We start from the raw sequence: 16444 nt of genomic DNA on the forward strand, positions 1-16444 counted from the left end.
TCTGGAACCCATCCCAATATCTCTTAATGGACAAAGTAGAATTCGTACAGAACTGCACGGTTTGTTGCTGGTGATTATCATCCTCTTTCCAGCGTCTCAGCCATTAAAGCCAAACTCTTTCTTACTCCTTTGATTATCAGATGAAAGGTATCAGGCCTGGCATTCTTTCATAAGTTATATTACGGTCACACTCCTCCCCACCCCACTTACTCTCAATCCCCTCGCAAGTTACTTCCAAGACTTGATGACCAGCACAAAGTACTTGCGCCACCTACACAAACAAAAAAATTCCTCTACTCTGCGCACCAGCTGATGGTGTCAAACTGGAATGACCTTCCTGCCCACATAACATCAGAACAAAATGTATCGTCATTTATTTCCATGTGCTATGATCGTTTTCAGATCGAAGGAATTTATTTGTGGCGAGTGAACGAATTTTGTGTACATCATTTTGGTATTTGTCTTTTCTGGATAAAAAACCTCAACCTTTATGTAAATCCCTTCACAAGGGTCTTTAAAGTAAACAAATGAAATGAAGAACCTCGTGATACTTTCATAGTTGGAGCGTTTTTAATGCATTTTTAAAACAGTGGCTGCTAAAAATGTGTCAGACACCATTATACAAAGGCTGCCGTCTGTATCAGGTGAATCATGATTTTTCCCACGAGCCCAATAATGTATGACGCTGCATCACATATGCTATTTTGGAGCAATCTCTGCAGACATATTATGAAGATATTATCTGAGTGCCACAATAAACTATATGAACCACATTTCATGTTACATCATCTTTAACTACAACATGCCTATTTGAGTATTTGAGCAGCCCAAGATACAAAGCTTGGTTCCTCAAGGTCTACATCCTACTCGAACTGGGTGCGCACTTTGCACAGAAAAGGAAGATTGAGAATGAAAAAAATGGCTAGGAAGCAAGCGAACTGGAGTTTTACATCATGCATGGAAGATTGAGGTTTTCGATAGTCAACTTGTGTAGTGAGCACTTCTGGAGGACTGAGAGCAGGAACCGGAGGTCACACACAGGGTAACCTGCATAACAGTCTGATTTACTTCCACATAACGATCATTAAAATACTTGAGGTGCTTAAACAATACTATTTGGGTGCTATCAGACAGTAAGAGTTCGAACAACACTTACGACATATTGACTGAATGGGTGGACAAAAGGATGCGTCAGAACAGGATTGGATTTGTGTCTGTGCTGGAATTGAGAGCCCGATGTAATTCTTACAAGGCGGAGCAGGGTGATGAGATGGTGCTTTGTTTCAGGGGTCAGCACAGTGCTTTATCCAGAATCCCAAGCATGGAAGAGTGTTGCAAAAAGTTCGGGGGAGGGGGGTCATTATTATAGTTACATCATTACCGACATGTGTCTACAGCTGAAATTGCAAGGGCACCCCCTGTAGGGGGTACTTCCACCTAGTATCTTGGGCATTTAAAGCATGTAGTAGTTACTATGGGAAAGGCTTTGCGTATCCTGTTCACCGCGCAGGCTGGTATAACGATTCTCTTGTGTTTTTTTTTTTTTTTTCAAGTTTGTGTAACACCCATCTCACGAACTGTTGGTATGTAGTGTATCTATTTACTGTATGAGACACGCAAGCTTTGAACAAAGCTACAGCTAGTAGGACGCCGAGTATTAATTCAGCTGCACTCTTTCTGAATAAGTGACGAACAATAACTAAAAGTTCAGAAAAACTATTTTGTATTGAAACCAACCAGCATGATTGTGCATGAGGCCGTACGCTTCTTACTTGTGAATATGAGCGCTAGGTTCGTGCTACCCTCGAAGTTCTAAATATGCTACTTTAAGAGCAGCTCCTTGCAACATAAGCACTCGACTTCTTTCGGCATTATTATGCATGAACCACTCCGGCCCCTTTACACGGCGCCGTCAAACATGAAATTTACACAAACTGTTCATGTGCTTCATCGTGATGGATGCTGAAAGCTCATCTAACAGTCTGTCGTTGGAACTTCCTCTTCATGCTGAAGGCGATTCGCGGCTCAACATTTCAAAAGCAAGGCCTCCAAACTCTGCTGCACGTAGCTGGTGCCTCTCAGCTGCTGAAAGGTAGCTGAAAAGCTGACTTGTTGACTCTGCTGTGCTTATATATTGAAAAGCACCCAGCAATACGGAAGTTGAGGAAACCACCCGAACTTCCGGTGTGGACTTTCCACCAATAAACGTCGCGGGCGTTTGACGTCATACACATGGGAAAACCACTGCATAAAAGCTAGAATTTTTGCGCTGATCGCACGAGTTGAGGGCAGAAATCGAAACCGCTTTTCGGCTCCTTATTTGGAATAGTTGGCGGCTCCGCAGAGACGAAACGTTTCAGTTGTAACTTGGAGGCACCATGTAGGTTCGTTATCCATACAAACAAAGACATTGACCAGGTTCTGGTCAGAGACCCTTTAAAAACCAAACAAGGAATCATCAAGAGAAAATTTTGCACCTTTTGTGAATGCTGGGACGTTGTACTTTACTCCACGTGCTGTAAGCTCTGGGTCTTGTGGGAAGCCGCGGTCGGCCATCATCACTTCGTCTCCCGGTTGGAGGATGCTGCTGAGTCCTCAGCTGTGCATGATGTTTTATCAGATGCTCTTCCGCCGTAGCCGCGTGAGACAAACATGATGTATCCATTTGGTGCTATAGCTACCAAAAACTTCACAGTATTGTGTGCTTTGTATGCACTATAGGTATGTGCCTTTGGCATGAGCTTTCTTGGCCGCTGTAGCATCACTTCAGTACAGTCCAGGATACAAGTTGTACCTCCATAACCTGTGGCCACAAACACTTGAGGCATGCTGCTCGCTATTCGTGACCGCGGCAACCAGACAACAACATACTCCATGACGCGAACGAGCAAACTAATAATGTAATTAAATACTTCCGCCGTTCTTGTGACGCTGATGTCGAATCGTCGTTTCAAATCTCCATAGAGCAACCCAAGTCGCAGCCTCATCAAACATAGTAGCACCTGCTCAGGCACTGGAATCCAAAAAAACCTTGCGTGATATTTTTCGGCTGCTTTGATTAGTCCAAGGAGAACATTCTTTTGCAGCCCGGTGTAGAACTCAGCATCGGAGTTTGTCAGCCCTACCACAGTGACGTCACACCGTGGGGTCTCGTGCGACGAATTCAGGTAGCAGTGGTCCATGAGAACTACACAGGCACTGTCACTGGTGCTTTCATTTTCCTGCATGCAAAACAGTAACACCAAGGTCATAGTGGATAGCTTACCTTCTGCACAAAGAGACAGCCCAAAACTGACTGGTATGACATGTCAATTGGCTCATCTGGAGGCCTCTCCTCATTGACAGTCTCTTGTGACATTGGTCTCTTGTCTTGTGACATTCGTCCCTGGAGTAGAAAGGCAGACAATAACACAACGAATTGAGTTGCATCATGTAAAATAACATACAGGTATAATTTCTTCATGGGAGACTCCCAGTATTTCTTGCTGGTAGAGGATTTCAGTGCTGTTGCCATTCTAAACATGGAAAATCAGGACCTTTAGCACGGGGACACAGTCGATTCACGCGAATAATACGTATTTATGTTATTTCTATTTTGCATATATTCAGAAGCCACCGCACTCACAATGTAAACATCAGAGCTGCTGCCGGCATCTTCGAACGGATCAACTTCTCTCCATATTCCAACTTCGGCAATGGAAGGGTTCTATGAAACGATGATGATGTGATAAGACGGTGTTCTACACGGAGCAATTACAGGCAGTAAGGCGCACCGCTCACCTGTGGCTTCGTTAGCGACGTTGCTTCATGCTTCTGTCGCTGTGTTCGCGATCTCCCACGACTCACCTGCACATACATGTGCTTACGTGTCAGAAAACGGCCACTAATGTGAAATTAATCAGTGTAAGGTAAGCACACACCTTCTTGTTGTAGCCCAGCCTGACCATGGGAACAGCGTTTTCTTCCGAGCGTTTACCGTCGACAAAATGGATTGAACACACACGAGAAGAAGCGCTGTGTTTGAGATCCTTGAGGTATATGCACGACAGCCATCGACGGCAAAGTTCAGGATCTTTGGGAAACCGGTGCAGCTTGAACGTGTTGCAGCCGCATTGTCCCTGTGGCACGCTGTGGTCACCGCACACTGTTTCCGCGGCAATCTTCTGTTTTTTCTGGTTGTTGTGGCACCCGAAGACGACACAATGTAGCCCCGAGGACCGAGAAATGTTGTACGGCTTCATCAACCTTTTCAGGAGCACAATAAGGGACAAAAAGAGCCAAAAACCACTATACGTCTATGCTAGATATCCCGCCGGCACATTCCAACGCGAGGAGGAGTAGGAAACGAGGAGTCGTCCTCCTCTCCTCCTGAAAAGGTCTACTAGGGCCAGTTCTCACTTGTGACTTGCCCGACGCGACGCCGTGAGCGGGCGGCGGAAATAGGCGCGCATATCCGGCGTTGTGAGAGGGAAGACGTGCGCCAAAAAAGATTGCCATGCCGAACATCTTTCACGACGTCTGCAAGAGCAGCGGATAACGCTATGCTGGCGACCAATAGACACACAAAGGCCACGCTTCCTGATTTTTCGTCTGCTTTGGAGGACGGAATGCCACTGTGGTAGGAACATGAAAATCGTGCGCTCTGACGGGACGGCAGAAGTGCACGTCTACTTCCGCTGCCCGTTCACGACGTCGCGTCGGGCGTCGCCAACTCAGAATTGGCCCTAAACCGACGCTGCAACGCTGTACATAGCGAGCTACTACAGTATTCTCTATTTCTTCTTTGTTTTCTTTCATTCCTGTTTTTTTTTCTTCCTTTTTGGGGGTGGGGTATTCGCTACATCCGCTTCTGTGCTACGCGCAATGAGCTTCCATCTAATGCAGTGGTTCTCAACTTATGTTATTCGAGGGAACCCGTGGTCGTGCCAGCACGACCAATCCGCTGTGCCGAAGGAACAATGCGCCGTTTACCAACCAAGATTACTGAAGGACCAATGTGCCGTTTCCTACAACATATACTTTTATTAGTAGACGATCATTTCCATTGATGTCTTTCACTAGGGATGGAGTCTGGGAAAGGTGATGAATCAAGCGTCCTTGCAAAGATCAGGAGTCATTGTATCCTTGGCGTGGTGCCGACTTCGCGTCGTCAAAATGTGGCAACACAGCCTAGCGCTCGGAAATTGCTAACCCGGCGCCCGCGACAATTCCCGTGACAGTTGTCACCAGGCCACGGGCGTCGGGCTCGCTCTTGTTTGAGTTCCGTCGTCTGCTAACCCACGTTAACTTGGACGTGTGCGCCCTCGCGATGCGGATGTGACGACACCAGATATAGCTGGGCAACCCGATTCCCGGAAGTATCGAGGCCGGGCGATGAAAGTTCTAGCTGGCTAGGGCTTAGAAATCGCCCCGAGAACAAACGATTGCCACGTTTTGACCAAGAGAACGGAATTGCTCAGAATCTGTCGAAGAAACCTGCCAGCAGACCATTTTACCTGCCTGCAGACTACGAAGTCACAGACAGAGACCACGAAGTCACGTCCAGCTAAAAATATATGCACAAAATGATTCAACGCCCCTCACGAATGACGGCGTGTCGAAGCATTTCGTGCTATGACACTAAATTCCTGGCGTCCGTGTCTGTCCTGTGCCTCGTCTGTTTGCGCTCCTCAGTAATGCCTTACTGCATTGTAAGGAACCACCAGCCAGATTCATTAAATATCCAACATTTTTAATGCATTAGCGTTAGCAGTGTCATAATGAAAAAAGCTGTATGTATGTGCGTGTGTGTGTGTGTGTCCGTGAAGCCTCACCGAGGCAGGGGTATAAGTGGACATGTAATGTGGATATAAGAGGGTAAATGAAAATGGAGGTAGATGATCTGAAATTGCAGTAGTTGAACGTAATTAAGAGTAAGATGTCACAGTAATTAAAGTTAGTTAGAGGTAATTCAAGGTGATTAAAGCAAGAATGTTTAGTTTAAAGGTAATCAATGTACGATATATGTAATTAAGACAAATATTAAATGAAATTAAGGATTACCGAAGGTAACCGCAGGTTACAGGAGGTAATTAAATGTAATTAAGGTTGATTAATGTCAATCAAAGGAAATTGAGAGTAATTGTAAAGCAGAGGATCCCTATTTAGCATTATTGGACTATTGTGACACACCAGGAGTGTTGGGCTGCAGTCCTGCTCAACTGTTAATGGGACGAAGACTGAGGACGAATCTACCCAGGAGGGAAGAGGCACTAAAGCCGACATCGGTTAGCCTGAAGACAGTGGCTGCAAAAGACAGAAGGTATAGAGGCAGCAGGCAAGCAACTTTAACTGCCGACATTGGGCGAGAGGACTTCCCCCACTGCGAGACGGAGATCGAGTGTGGGTGCAGCCAGAGAGGGTACGGGCAATCGTACTAAGCCCCGCTCAGCGCCCAAGGTCGTTTGTAGAGGAAACCGAAGATGGCACCATACTCCAGAGAAACTGAGGAAACTTGGTACCATTCGAGCAGGAAGAACAGTACGGCAGGACCTCCTTACCACCAAGTTGATAGCGCAACACCGCAGGAGAGTACCAGAGAAGAAACCCAAGAACGAGACATTCCCAGTGAAGGCCTGAGAACGCGGAGTGGTCGACTGGTCGTTAGACCTCAGCGTTTGGACTTGTGAATTCAGAACTTGTGAACTTAGAATTAGAATTTGTGGACTTAGAACTGCCTTCGGACAAAAGGGGGGAAATGTAGATTTGCATGAGATGTCATTCCAGTTGATTGTGTCCACATTTCCGACCTGATTGTGAAAAATGTGAGCACTCTGTGACAACGAGCATAACATTCTGGCATATTCAGGGAAGTGTAGAACAGTCCGAACAATATAACGCAATTCATTGCATTGGAATCACAATCTGCAATATCAATAACCCCCCCCCCCCCCATGACCGTTCCATCGCGCTTCTCCAGCAAGGCGCTATTTGCAAAGTTGCCACAGTGACCCAAAAAAGGCGCGACGGCGGCGGACGCCACGGTAGGCATGAGATTCTGTTCTGTAATTGGGAGTTACTGTGAGTGTTTTAAATTTCGAGAATCATTATCAAAAGTCCTATACAGTCAAACTCCTTTACAACGAAGCTCAGGGAACAGCAAAAAAAATTCGCAGTAAAGGTATTTTCGTTCAAAAGGATGTCCATTATTGGACCTATAGGCTCCAGCGGGACCGCAAAAAAAATTTGCTGTAGTGGTATTTTCGTTAAAAAGGTGTTCGCTATAAAGGAGTTTGACTGTATTGTGTTTGAATTTCGTTAGTTATTAGGTCATGCTTTCTAGCTGCACGACGTAGTAGCGAGCACTGATCTCTATAGTAATAGGCTGGATAGCGGATTGAGGGTGCAACCGTACGGTCACCGGCCGCCATCTTGCGAAGCTCAAAACATTGCCGTCCGCGACTCAGCTGCATATTCTGCATGCGCCTTTGCGTAGCATTTTTCTGGTGTCATCCCCGCCTGCTGTGGTTATGTGTGTACTGCCCGTACTGGCAAGGCACCGGGGACGACATTTCACAAGTAAGTGACTTAGTTTTACAAATAAATGTGATGTATTAGTCCATGAGCGGGGCGACAAAACGTTGCTCTTGAAGCATGTGCGCGGCACTTTGTGACTCTATCTCAAGATCTAAACGTTAAACTTTAGGCAGTACGATATCTGGATAGAGTCAATATGATAGTCCAGACTTCCTGCACTTCACGGGTACGGTTTCGGCACTCAGCATACGTTCAAGTGCGCTTGTCAGGTGTGGTATATCTATGGCTCAGTTTGTTGGTCACGGTATCGACGATTGCTTGCTTGGATCAGCCTTGTCATCCCTTGCGTAATTGATGGCATAAATTGTTCAATGCAGGTTCCCTCACAGCCGCCCAGAACATTTAAAAAAGTGTGTGGTGAATGTCAGGCGAAAGAACTGGACGCCGTCGAGGACATCACTGGTCTGCAGCAAACATTTTAAAGACAGGTGCTTCGACAGAACGGGGCAAACCGTTCGACTGAGGCCTGACGCTATGCCCAACAACTTCCACTTCCCAGAACACCTCCAGAAAGTAATCATGCATGCGTCATATGTAGAGGCCGGGTTTATATGCACAAAAAGCTGGTTGAACACACATGCATGAAAAATTCATTAATCTTGCTCAAAATATCCGCCTCTAGAAATTCACTTGCATGCATTTAAAACACGCAACAAATTCACTGGGGCAAAAGTATCTTACTTAATGCAGTGTACAAAAAGCATGCGAAGTTGAAAGCATAGATCGAGAAGTTACCTGTCAAAAGGAACTCGTGACAAAGTTACCGTGTGAAAAATTTAACTAAGTTAATAACGAAGTTATTCAGCCCGAAACGTAACTCGCAGTTACAGAGTTACTTAAAAAAAGAACGAGTTACTCCCAAGTTACTTCGAACACAAAATAGCACTACACAGGTGCAGCGCGTGTGAGCAGTTGAGTTCGACCCTGCCCTGTTCATGAGTTTTTGTTTATGTCCAACAATTCAAACGCTTTGCATCTTATTCCCTGTGGGCACACAATGGTTCAGCTTCATTTCAATAGCAGCGGTTCTTTCTTCCTGAACAGAATACTGTCATTGACTGAACATCACGTTTTATGACATAAAATGCCATGGAAGAACATGAGAGAAAGCAAGAAAGTAAGTGGACGTGAGTGAAAAGCGAATTAAAAGTAACTTCGAACTTAGCTTTCGAACTCTGGTTGAAAGTGTGTATTTGCATGAAAATCTAGCCTCTATGAATCATGTTCCCTAGTTAAGAGTTTCAAGCAATGATTGATGATTGGAATCAGTACTGCATGAAGGGCACCTTAAAGCTGCAACTAGTCCAATATATGAAAGCACTCCTGAATTATGCATTCATATGCAGTTAAAAGCCACTCCATATTGGATAGAACAATACTAAGATGGGCAAAAGCATATAAAGAAAAAAGTATTGCATGAAAAGTTTGCCTAACATACAAACTCGTATTAGTGGGACATACAAACACACCAGTCAGATGTCTCTTTGGTGCGTTCCAGCATGTTTACTTTACTTTAAGACAATAAATAATTTTTCAACCTCGAATGTCTACTCTTTATTCTCCCTACTTAAGTTTGCGACAACATATATTTGAATGCAGCCCAAATGAAAACAATGTAATCCGTCTGATCCAAGAAGTCTCCCAGTGCTACAGCAGTATCAGACTGTACCACCTTGCCAAGGAATATACAGAGAAGGTGACAGTCAGGCCTCATCTGCGAAAGAAATTGTCAAGGTTGATCATATTCAACAACCAGTAATGCACTCTGCCCACTTACCTGGTTGACTGCTTAAAACTTGCCTTTGCAACTGGAATTGTGATACTTAGGTGTTGGAGCTTTCACCACAAGACCTTGCAACTTAGCCTTTTTATGACATATTCACTCTACCCTTAGTCAGTTTGAATTCTCTTTGCCGTCACTTACCTTCCTAGTGCACATTTTTCTAGTCGATATGCTTTTACCGTCATATAGCCTTTATATCACATACTTAATCTTCTCCTAGTCCTTTGGAAGTGCTTTACTGTCGTTCGGCCCTTCCTGTCACACCAAGTCATATCTAAGCTTCCTCTGGAAAGCATAATGTTTATGGCCAAGTATTCATAGGCATATTAAGGTAGTTTCATAAACAAACGTGCCAAACATTGCTGAATGCCACGACTCAATTCTGGGAATACTGCTCCCTAGCATTCCAGACCCTCAAGCAGAAAGGAAATGGGAGAAACACGAGAAGTAACACGCGCACACGATGACAGACCACAAAGGAAACGGAACACAACAAATACAACACGGCACAAAACCAGCAAATCACATAATAGAAGTTCAAAGTACAAAATTGGAACGACACCAGCGTCACACGAGTACAAAATAGACAGGAAATAACATGTACGTGACAGGATTTTACACTAAAAATGTAAGGAACCTAATCACGAGGAATTTCTGCAGCGATCCGTGGCAAAATTTTAGCGAAGCAGCAATGGAAGCGCTCACAAACAGCAAAACATGTCACAGCTTACATGCTTCCTATGGGCTGTAATCGCTCTTTTGAGCACCGCAATATGGCGGCCGGTTTGGCGTACCCTTTCCCGCGATACCCTCACCCATCCGCTATCCAGCCTTCTAAATAGAGATCAATGGTAGCGAGTAGCGAGTCGGACGCAGAGGTGGGCACCCTCGCGAGGGCTTGTGAGGGTGGTGGCCCCCTCACCCTCACCTCACGGAATTTGAGGTGAGGTGAGGTGAGGAAAATTTTCCTTGGGAAAGACTGAGGCGAGGTGAGGTGAGAAAAATTTTTCTCCAGAAAGGCTGAGGTGAGGTGGGATGAGATACATTTTCTGAAAAATTTTTGAGGTGAGGTGAGGTGAGGGAAATTTTGTTAAAATTTTCTGGGGTGAGGATTCCTTTTTCATGTGAGGTGAGGACTTTTTTTCGTGTGTCGAGAGAAGAAAAGGGAAAATTTGTCCGAAAATTTTTAGGTGCTATGAGGCAAGTTGGCAAAGGTAGTTGTTAGGGCTGTCTTCTTTACTTTATTTGTTTTTTCAGTGACTGTCGTAAACCGAACGACGCGAGTCGTTGCACTTCACTATCAGTGATCGCTGCTTATTGGCTGGTCCTGAGTCCTGACGATGGGTCTAGACTCTGGCTGCACATCCCACAAAAAGTAGGGGGCAATTTTGGGCACTACATTGGGTGCACTGATGACATGACACTCATACGATTATGATGATGATAATGATGATTAGAGTTTTTATGGCGCAGCGACTACAAAGGTCATAATGCGCCAAACACGGTTATAAACACAGATGAATCAAGTTATCAGAACAAGGTGACTGAAATTCAAACTAAAAATATACTGATGTAGTTAAAAGAAGTGTGTGTAAAGTTTTCTTGCGGAAAGTAACTAAAAAGCTATAGGCCCCCAAGCAGGCCTATGTCCATAAAAAAGTTCTGAACATTCTCAAAAGGAATGACAGGCTCATCACCCAACAGCAGTGCTGGGTGAAGAGGTGTACAATGCTTGTAGCATTCAGTGAAGTAGCGCTGCCGATGAGGTTCGTGTTGTGGGCATGTGATGAGAATGTGAAGAATGAAGAGTTGCTCGTTACAATGGGTGCACTGCGGTGGCTCCTCTCCACGAAGTAGGTGGCTGTGCGACAAAAATGTATGCCCAATTCTGAGCCTGTGTCTCAGCACCTCCTGGAGGCGTTGTTGGATTGCATGTACCTTATGCCCTATGTGTGTTTTTGTGAGATGAAGCTTGTTCCGAGTTTGTTCATCCCAGAACTGCTGCCATTTTTCATTAATGGCCTTTTTTAATGCACGTCTGAAGTCATGGAAAGGGATGTCGAATGGGGTAATTTCTGATGAAAGAGCTATGGCTGCGGCTAGGTCTGCAAGTTCATTTCCTGGGATACCCACGTGACTGGGCACCCAACAAAATGTTAAGTTATAACCTCTCTTTATTATCCTATTGGCCAAAGAACGTGCTCTATGAACTAGAAGGTTCTTATCCCGCTACAGACTACTCATAGCATGCAGAGAGCTAAGAGAGTCTGTGTAAATTACTCCAGATTTAATACCTGTTTGCAATATAAAATTAAGTGCCAAGATCAGTGCGTATACTTCAGCAGTAAAAATGGATGCTGCTGGATTTAAACGGTGCGGCCGTGTCACTGCTGCAGATACCATGGCGCAGGAAACGCTGTCAGCAGTCCGCGACCCATCTGTGTATATTTCAGTGTGGTCGCCAAAGGAATGCTTTAATTCGAAGAACTCTTGCTCAAGGACTAAGGGCGACGTATCCTTTTTATTGTATTTAGTTAAGGAGTAGTTGAACCGTGGTTGTGACTGCCAAGGAGCACTTTCGTCACTCTGTTCTAGGATCCAGGAATCCTGATATAAAAAGTTGTACAAACAGTCTGTGTACAAACAGTCGCTGAAGCCGAGTGTCCTGGACACAAGGCAGAGCTGGATTCTGACGATGGCTTTTAATTTTAAGACCATAAAGAATAGTGAGGTAAGCCCGTCGCCTGTCCAGAGACCACTCACTGGACTCGACGTACAAACTTTCCACTGGTGAGGTGCGGAAAGCTCCAAGAGCTAACCGCAGGCCCTGGTGATGTACTGGGTCAATTAACTTGAGGACTGACGTACGAGCAGAACTGTAAACAACACAACCATAATCCATCTTGGACCGAATTACTGATGCACATATTTTGTGGAGGGTTGTTTTATCTGCTCCCCAAGACTTGTGAGCGATAACTTTCATGAGATTTAAAGACTTTATGCATTTCGCTTTTAGTTGTTTGATGTGCGGCAAAAACGTAAGCTTCCTATCAGAAACCATTCCCAGACATTTGTGTTCTTCTCGGACAGCAATGTCCTTACCATTCATGGAAAGTGTGGGGTTTGGAAGTAGTCCCTTTTTCCTGGTAAACAGAACGCAGATAGTCTTTTCCGAAGAGAACTTGAATCCATTCTGGTCTGCCCATTTAACCAATCTGTTTATTGTTAGCTGTAACTGCCTCTCACAAGTTGCCAAATTTGCAGACGAGTAAGAGATTTGAATGTCATCAACGTACAGCGAATACGATATAGACGGAGGAATTCCAGTGGCTATGGAGTTCATTTTCACAATGAATAATGTCACACTAAGCACGGAGCCCTGAGGAACTCCATTCTCCTGTAGAAATGGTTGTGACAGAGTGCTGCCCAGTTAGACCCTGAAAGTTCTATCTTGGAGAAAGTTAATTACGCAGCGTAAAAGCCGGCCCCGTATCCCTAAAAAGTACAGATCCCGGATGATACCATACCTCCACGCGGTATCATATGCCTTTTCTAAATCGAAGAATACAGAGGCACAGTGACTCCGCCTGACAAACGCTTCTCGGATTGTGGTCTCCAAACGAACAAGGTGGTCTGTCGTTGAACCTGCAGCTCGGAATCCACATTGGTACTTATCAAGACAGTTATTGCATTTAAGATAATACACTAACCGGTTGTTCACCATTCTTTCGAATGTTTTTCCCAAACAGCTGGTGAGGGCAATGGGCCTGTAGCTGGTGGGATTTGACACTTCTTTGCCAGGTTTGAGAAGTGGAATTACAGTTGCTACCTTCTATGCTGTTGGCATCTACCACTTACCCCAGACTTTGTTGAAGAAGTTTAGAAGACACCCTTTGGATTCCTCTGATAAGTGGGTGATCATGGAATAGGTGACCCTGTCTGGACCAGGAGCACTGACCTTCACCAAGGACATTGCTCGCTGGAGCTCTACCATAGTGAACGGCTGGTTGTATGCATAATTTTCACCACCCACAGTTGAAATGATTTGCTTTTCTGCACGGTTCTTTACAGACAAGAACGTTTTGCTGTAATGTGCAGAACTGGAAACATTTTGGAAATGTTCACCCTAGGAGGTCCGCCTGTTCGTCTAAACTCTGACATGGAACACCATTGACTTGAAGGAGGGGAATGGAAAAACTCTGGTAGTCTCCTTTAATTTTCCTAAGCCTATCCCATACTTTCTTTGATGGGGTTTCATGTGTTAAGGAAGAAACAAAGTTGTGCCAAGAAGACCTTTTTGCTTGCTTTCGTGTCGACTTTGCTTTGGCACGTGCTTTTTTGAAGGCAAGAAGATTCTGTGATGTGGGGTATCTACGAAAGGTACCCCAGGCACGATTCTGTTCCTTTCTAGTCTTTGCGCAATCGGCAGTCCACCAAGGTTTTGGACGCTTGGGGAGCCGACCCAATGTCTGTGGAATAGATTGTTTGGCGGCATCTATGATTGTGCTTGTAACTAAAGTGTTTGCCTCTTCGACTGACATGTGTTCAAAAGAAGAGGACTGGAGTTTGACTTCCCTTTGGAATAAGCTCCAGTCAGCCTGAGCTAGTTTCCATCGGGGTGGTCGTGTTGTGAGTGTATTTGTAGCACCACACAATTTCACGATAACAGAAAAATGGTCACTCCCTCGTGGATTTTGTTCAACTGCCCAGTCTAAACTGCTAAACAGCGAGGGACTGCACAGCGAGATATCTAGAGAAGAAAAGCTTTGTGTCGCTGCATTAACGTAAGTAGCTTGTCCCGTGTTGAGCAAGCAAATTGACCTTGACATCAAAACGCTTTCCAGCATTTTCCCTCTGACGTCTAACCTTCTGCTGCCCCACAGGGGGCTGTGAGCATTCAGGTCCCCAAGAATAAGGAAAGGTTGAGGCAGCTGGTCACAAAGATGCTCAAAGTCTCTTTGGTGGATTACTACTGAAGGGGGCAGGTACAATGAACACACTGTAATGACCCTGTCGAGGCATATTTGTACAGCTACAGCCTCAAGGTCTGTAACAACTGGAACGGAATTGGAATTGACTGCGGAGTAATCAGAGCCACACCTCCAGATGAACATGAGGTGTCCGTACGATCCTTTCGAAAAACATTATATCTTCGAAATGGGTTTATACTTTGCTTGTTCAAGTATGTCTCTTGCAAACAGAAACAGACAGCTTTATACTTTTCAAGAAGGTCATGTATGTCATCTGTGTTGGTGAAGAGGCCTCGACAGTTCCATTGTAGAAGGACCTGTCCCATGAAAAGGATTGTGGTTAAGAAAAACAAAGAGACTTTGACCATTATGTGCATTTAAGGAGGCAGCACCCTTGGTGGGGGCTGTTTCTGCTGGTCCGTGGGTCTGTTGCCTCTGCCTCTACCACTCGATCTCTCGCGTTTCTCTTTTGATTGCGAGAAAGTGCCTGGGAGACTCGAAGACGACTTTTGTGAAGCACGGTCTTCGTCGTCGAGCTCCATGTTAACAACAGGTACCTGGGATGGATCTTTGAGCAATCCATCCCAGACGGATGCCGTGCAAGCAACCTCAGCTGAGGCCGCTGCAGGCATGGGGGAAGTAATGGAAACAGAAGGAGGAGGAGATACTTCCGTATCTCCGTCCCTCTGGGGGGGAGTGTAGGGTGGAGACCCAGCAGTTTGGGTCTCCACAGACCTCCTCTGTGGTGCCACTCCCCTGCGCACCACTTCGGAGAAAGTGCCCTTTTTCTTGAACTCTGCTTCCGCCTTTACGTCTTTGTACGAGATATTTTGCTCTGCCTTGATTCTAAGGATTTCTTTCTCATCTTTCCATCGGGGACATGACCTGGAGTAGACAGGATGGTCACCTTTACAATTTGCTCACCGCACTTGATTTCGGCAGGATTCTGCTGGGTGATCTGTACCAGAGCATTTGGGACATGTTTCCTGTCCACGGCAGACCTGAGACCCGTGCCCGAAGCGTTGACACTTGAAACAACGCCGCGGATTAGGGACATAGGGACGCACGCGGCAGTTGAGGTAACCAACCTTGATGGTTGTAGGAAGCTTGTGTAGTTCAAATGATAATACAATGTGCTTTGTTGAGATTTCTTTACCGCCCCGACGCGTCACTATTCGCTTTGCTGCCACGACACCCTCTTCCCGCAGGCCTTCCTCAATCTCAGAGTCGGTGCACTCAAGAAGCTCAGTTTCCGAGATCACGCCCCTGACAATGTTGAGGTTTCTGTGTTTTGCAGTGGGCACCGGTATGTCCCGAATTTTCCTGACAGCTTGGAGGTCCGAGCTTTGCTCCCTGGTTTGAACCTCGATTTGAAGGTCCTTAGATGACAGTTTTTTTGCAGTGTAGGTCTTTCCAATTGATTTTTCTATTTCCCTGGCAATGACAAACGCTGATATCTTAGAGAGTGGTTTGGCCTCGTCTTCAGAATGGAGTACCAGGAATTTCGGAAACCATGGTTCTGGAGATAGGTTGAATGAGTTCACTGGTGCTTCGGTGCAGCGCCGTTTATGACGCTGATTTTGTTTTTTTAAGCGTGAAGAATCCATGCAAAGAAAGAGGTTCGGTGCAGCAGGTGTGTCGCCCACCATCGAGCCCAACGAGGGAACGTGTCCCACACGTTAACACTTGCCTCTGCACTATACCCTAGTGCAGCTTCTGGAGAGTGAAAAGACTGCCCAAGGTTGACCCTTGCCGCCAAAGAAGGTGAAGGTAGGAGAAGGATGATAGTGAAGGGGTAGAGAAAGAAAAAGTAATGAAATGGGAGATGGCGACTAGCTGAATAATCCTGGCCGGGCCTTCCAGGACCACCCGTCTATGGGAAGCAGGGGCCAAAGCGGTGTGTTGCTTTCCCAGAGGGGCCCCGAAGGGTCCAAAACAACCTCTGGGTCCACTCAACCACCAGGATCCCCCTTTCCACAGACACGGCACAGCCACGCACAGCTATACGTAGGGGTCTCCCTCCTGCGGCGACCCAACCGTGAGTGCAGGAGGGGGCTACTGCGGCTGCTGCCGGGCGATGGGGGCGCCAAGTTCCCGACGCCGGGTCATACGATTA

This window comes from Ornithodoros turicata, chromosome 2 (genome assembly GCF_037126465.1).
Source record: "Ornithodoros turicata isolate Travis chromosome 2, ASM3712646v1, whole genome shotgun sequence".
Taxonomy (NCBI): Eukaryota; Metazoa; Arthropoda; class Arachnida; order Ixodida; family Argasidae; genus Ornithodoros; species Ornithodoros turicata.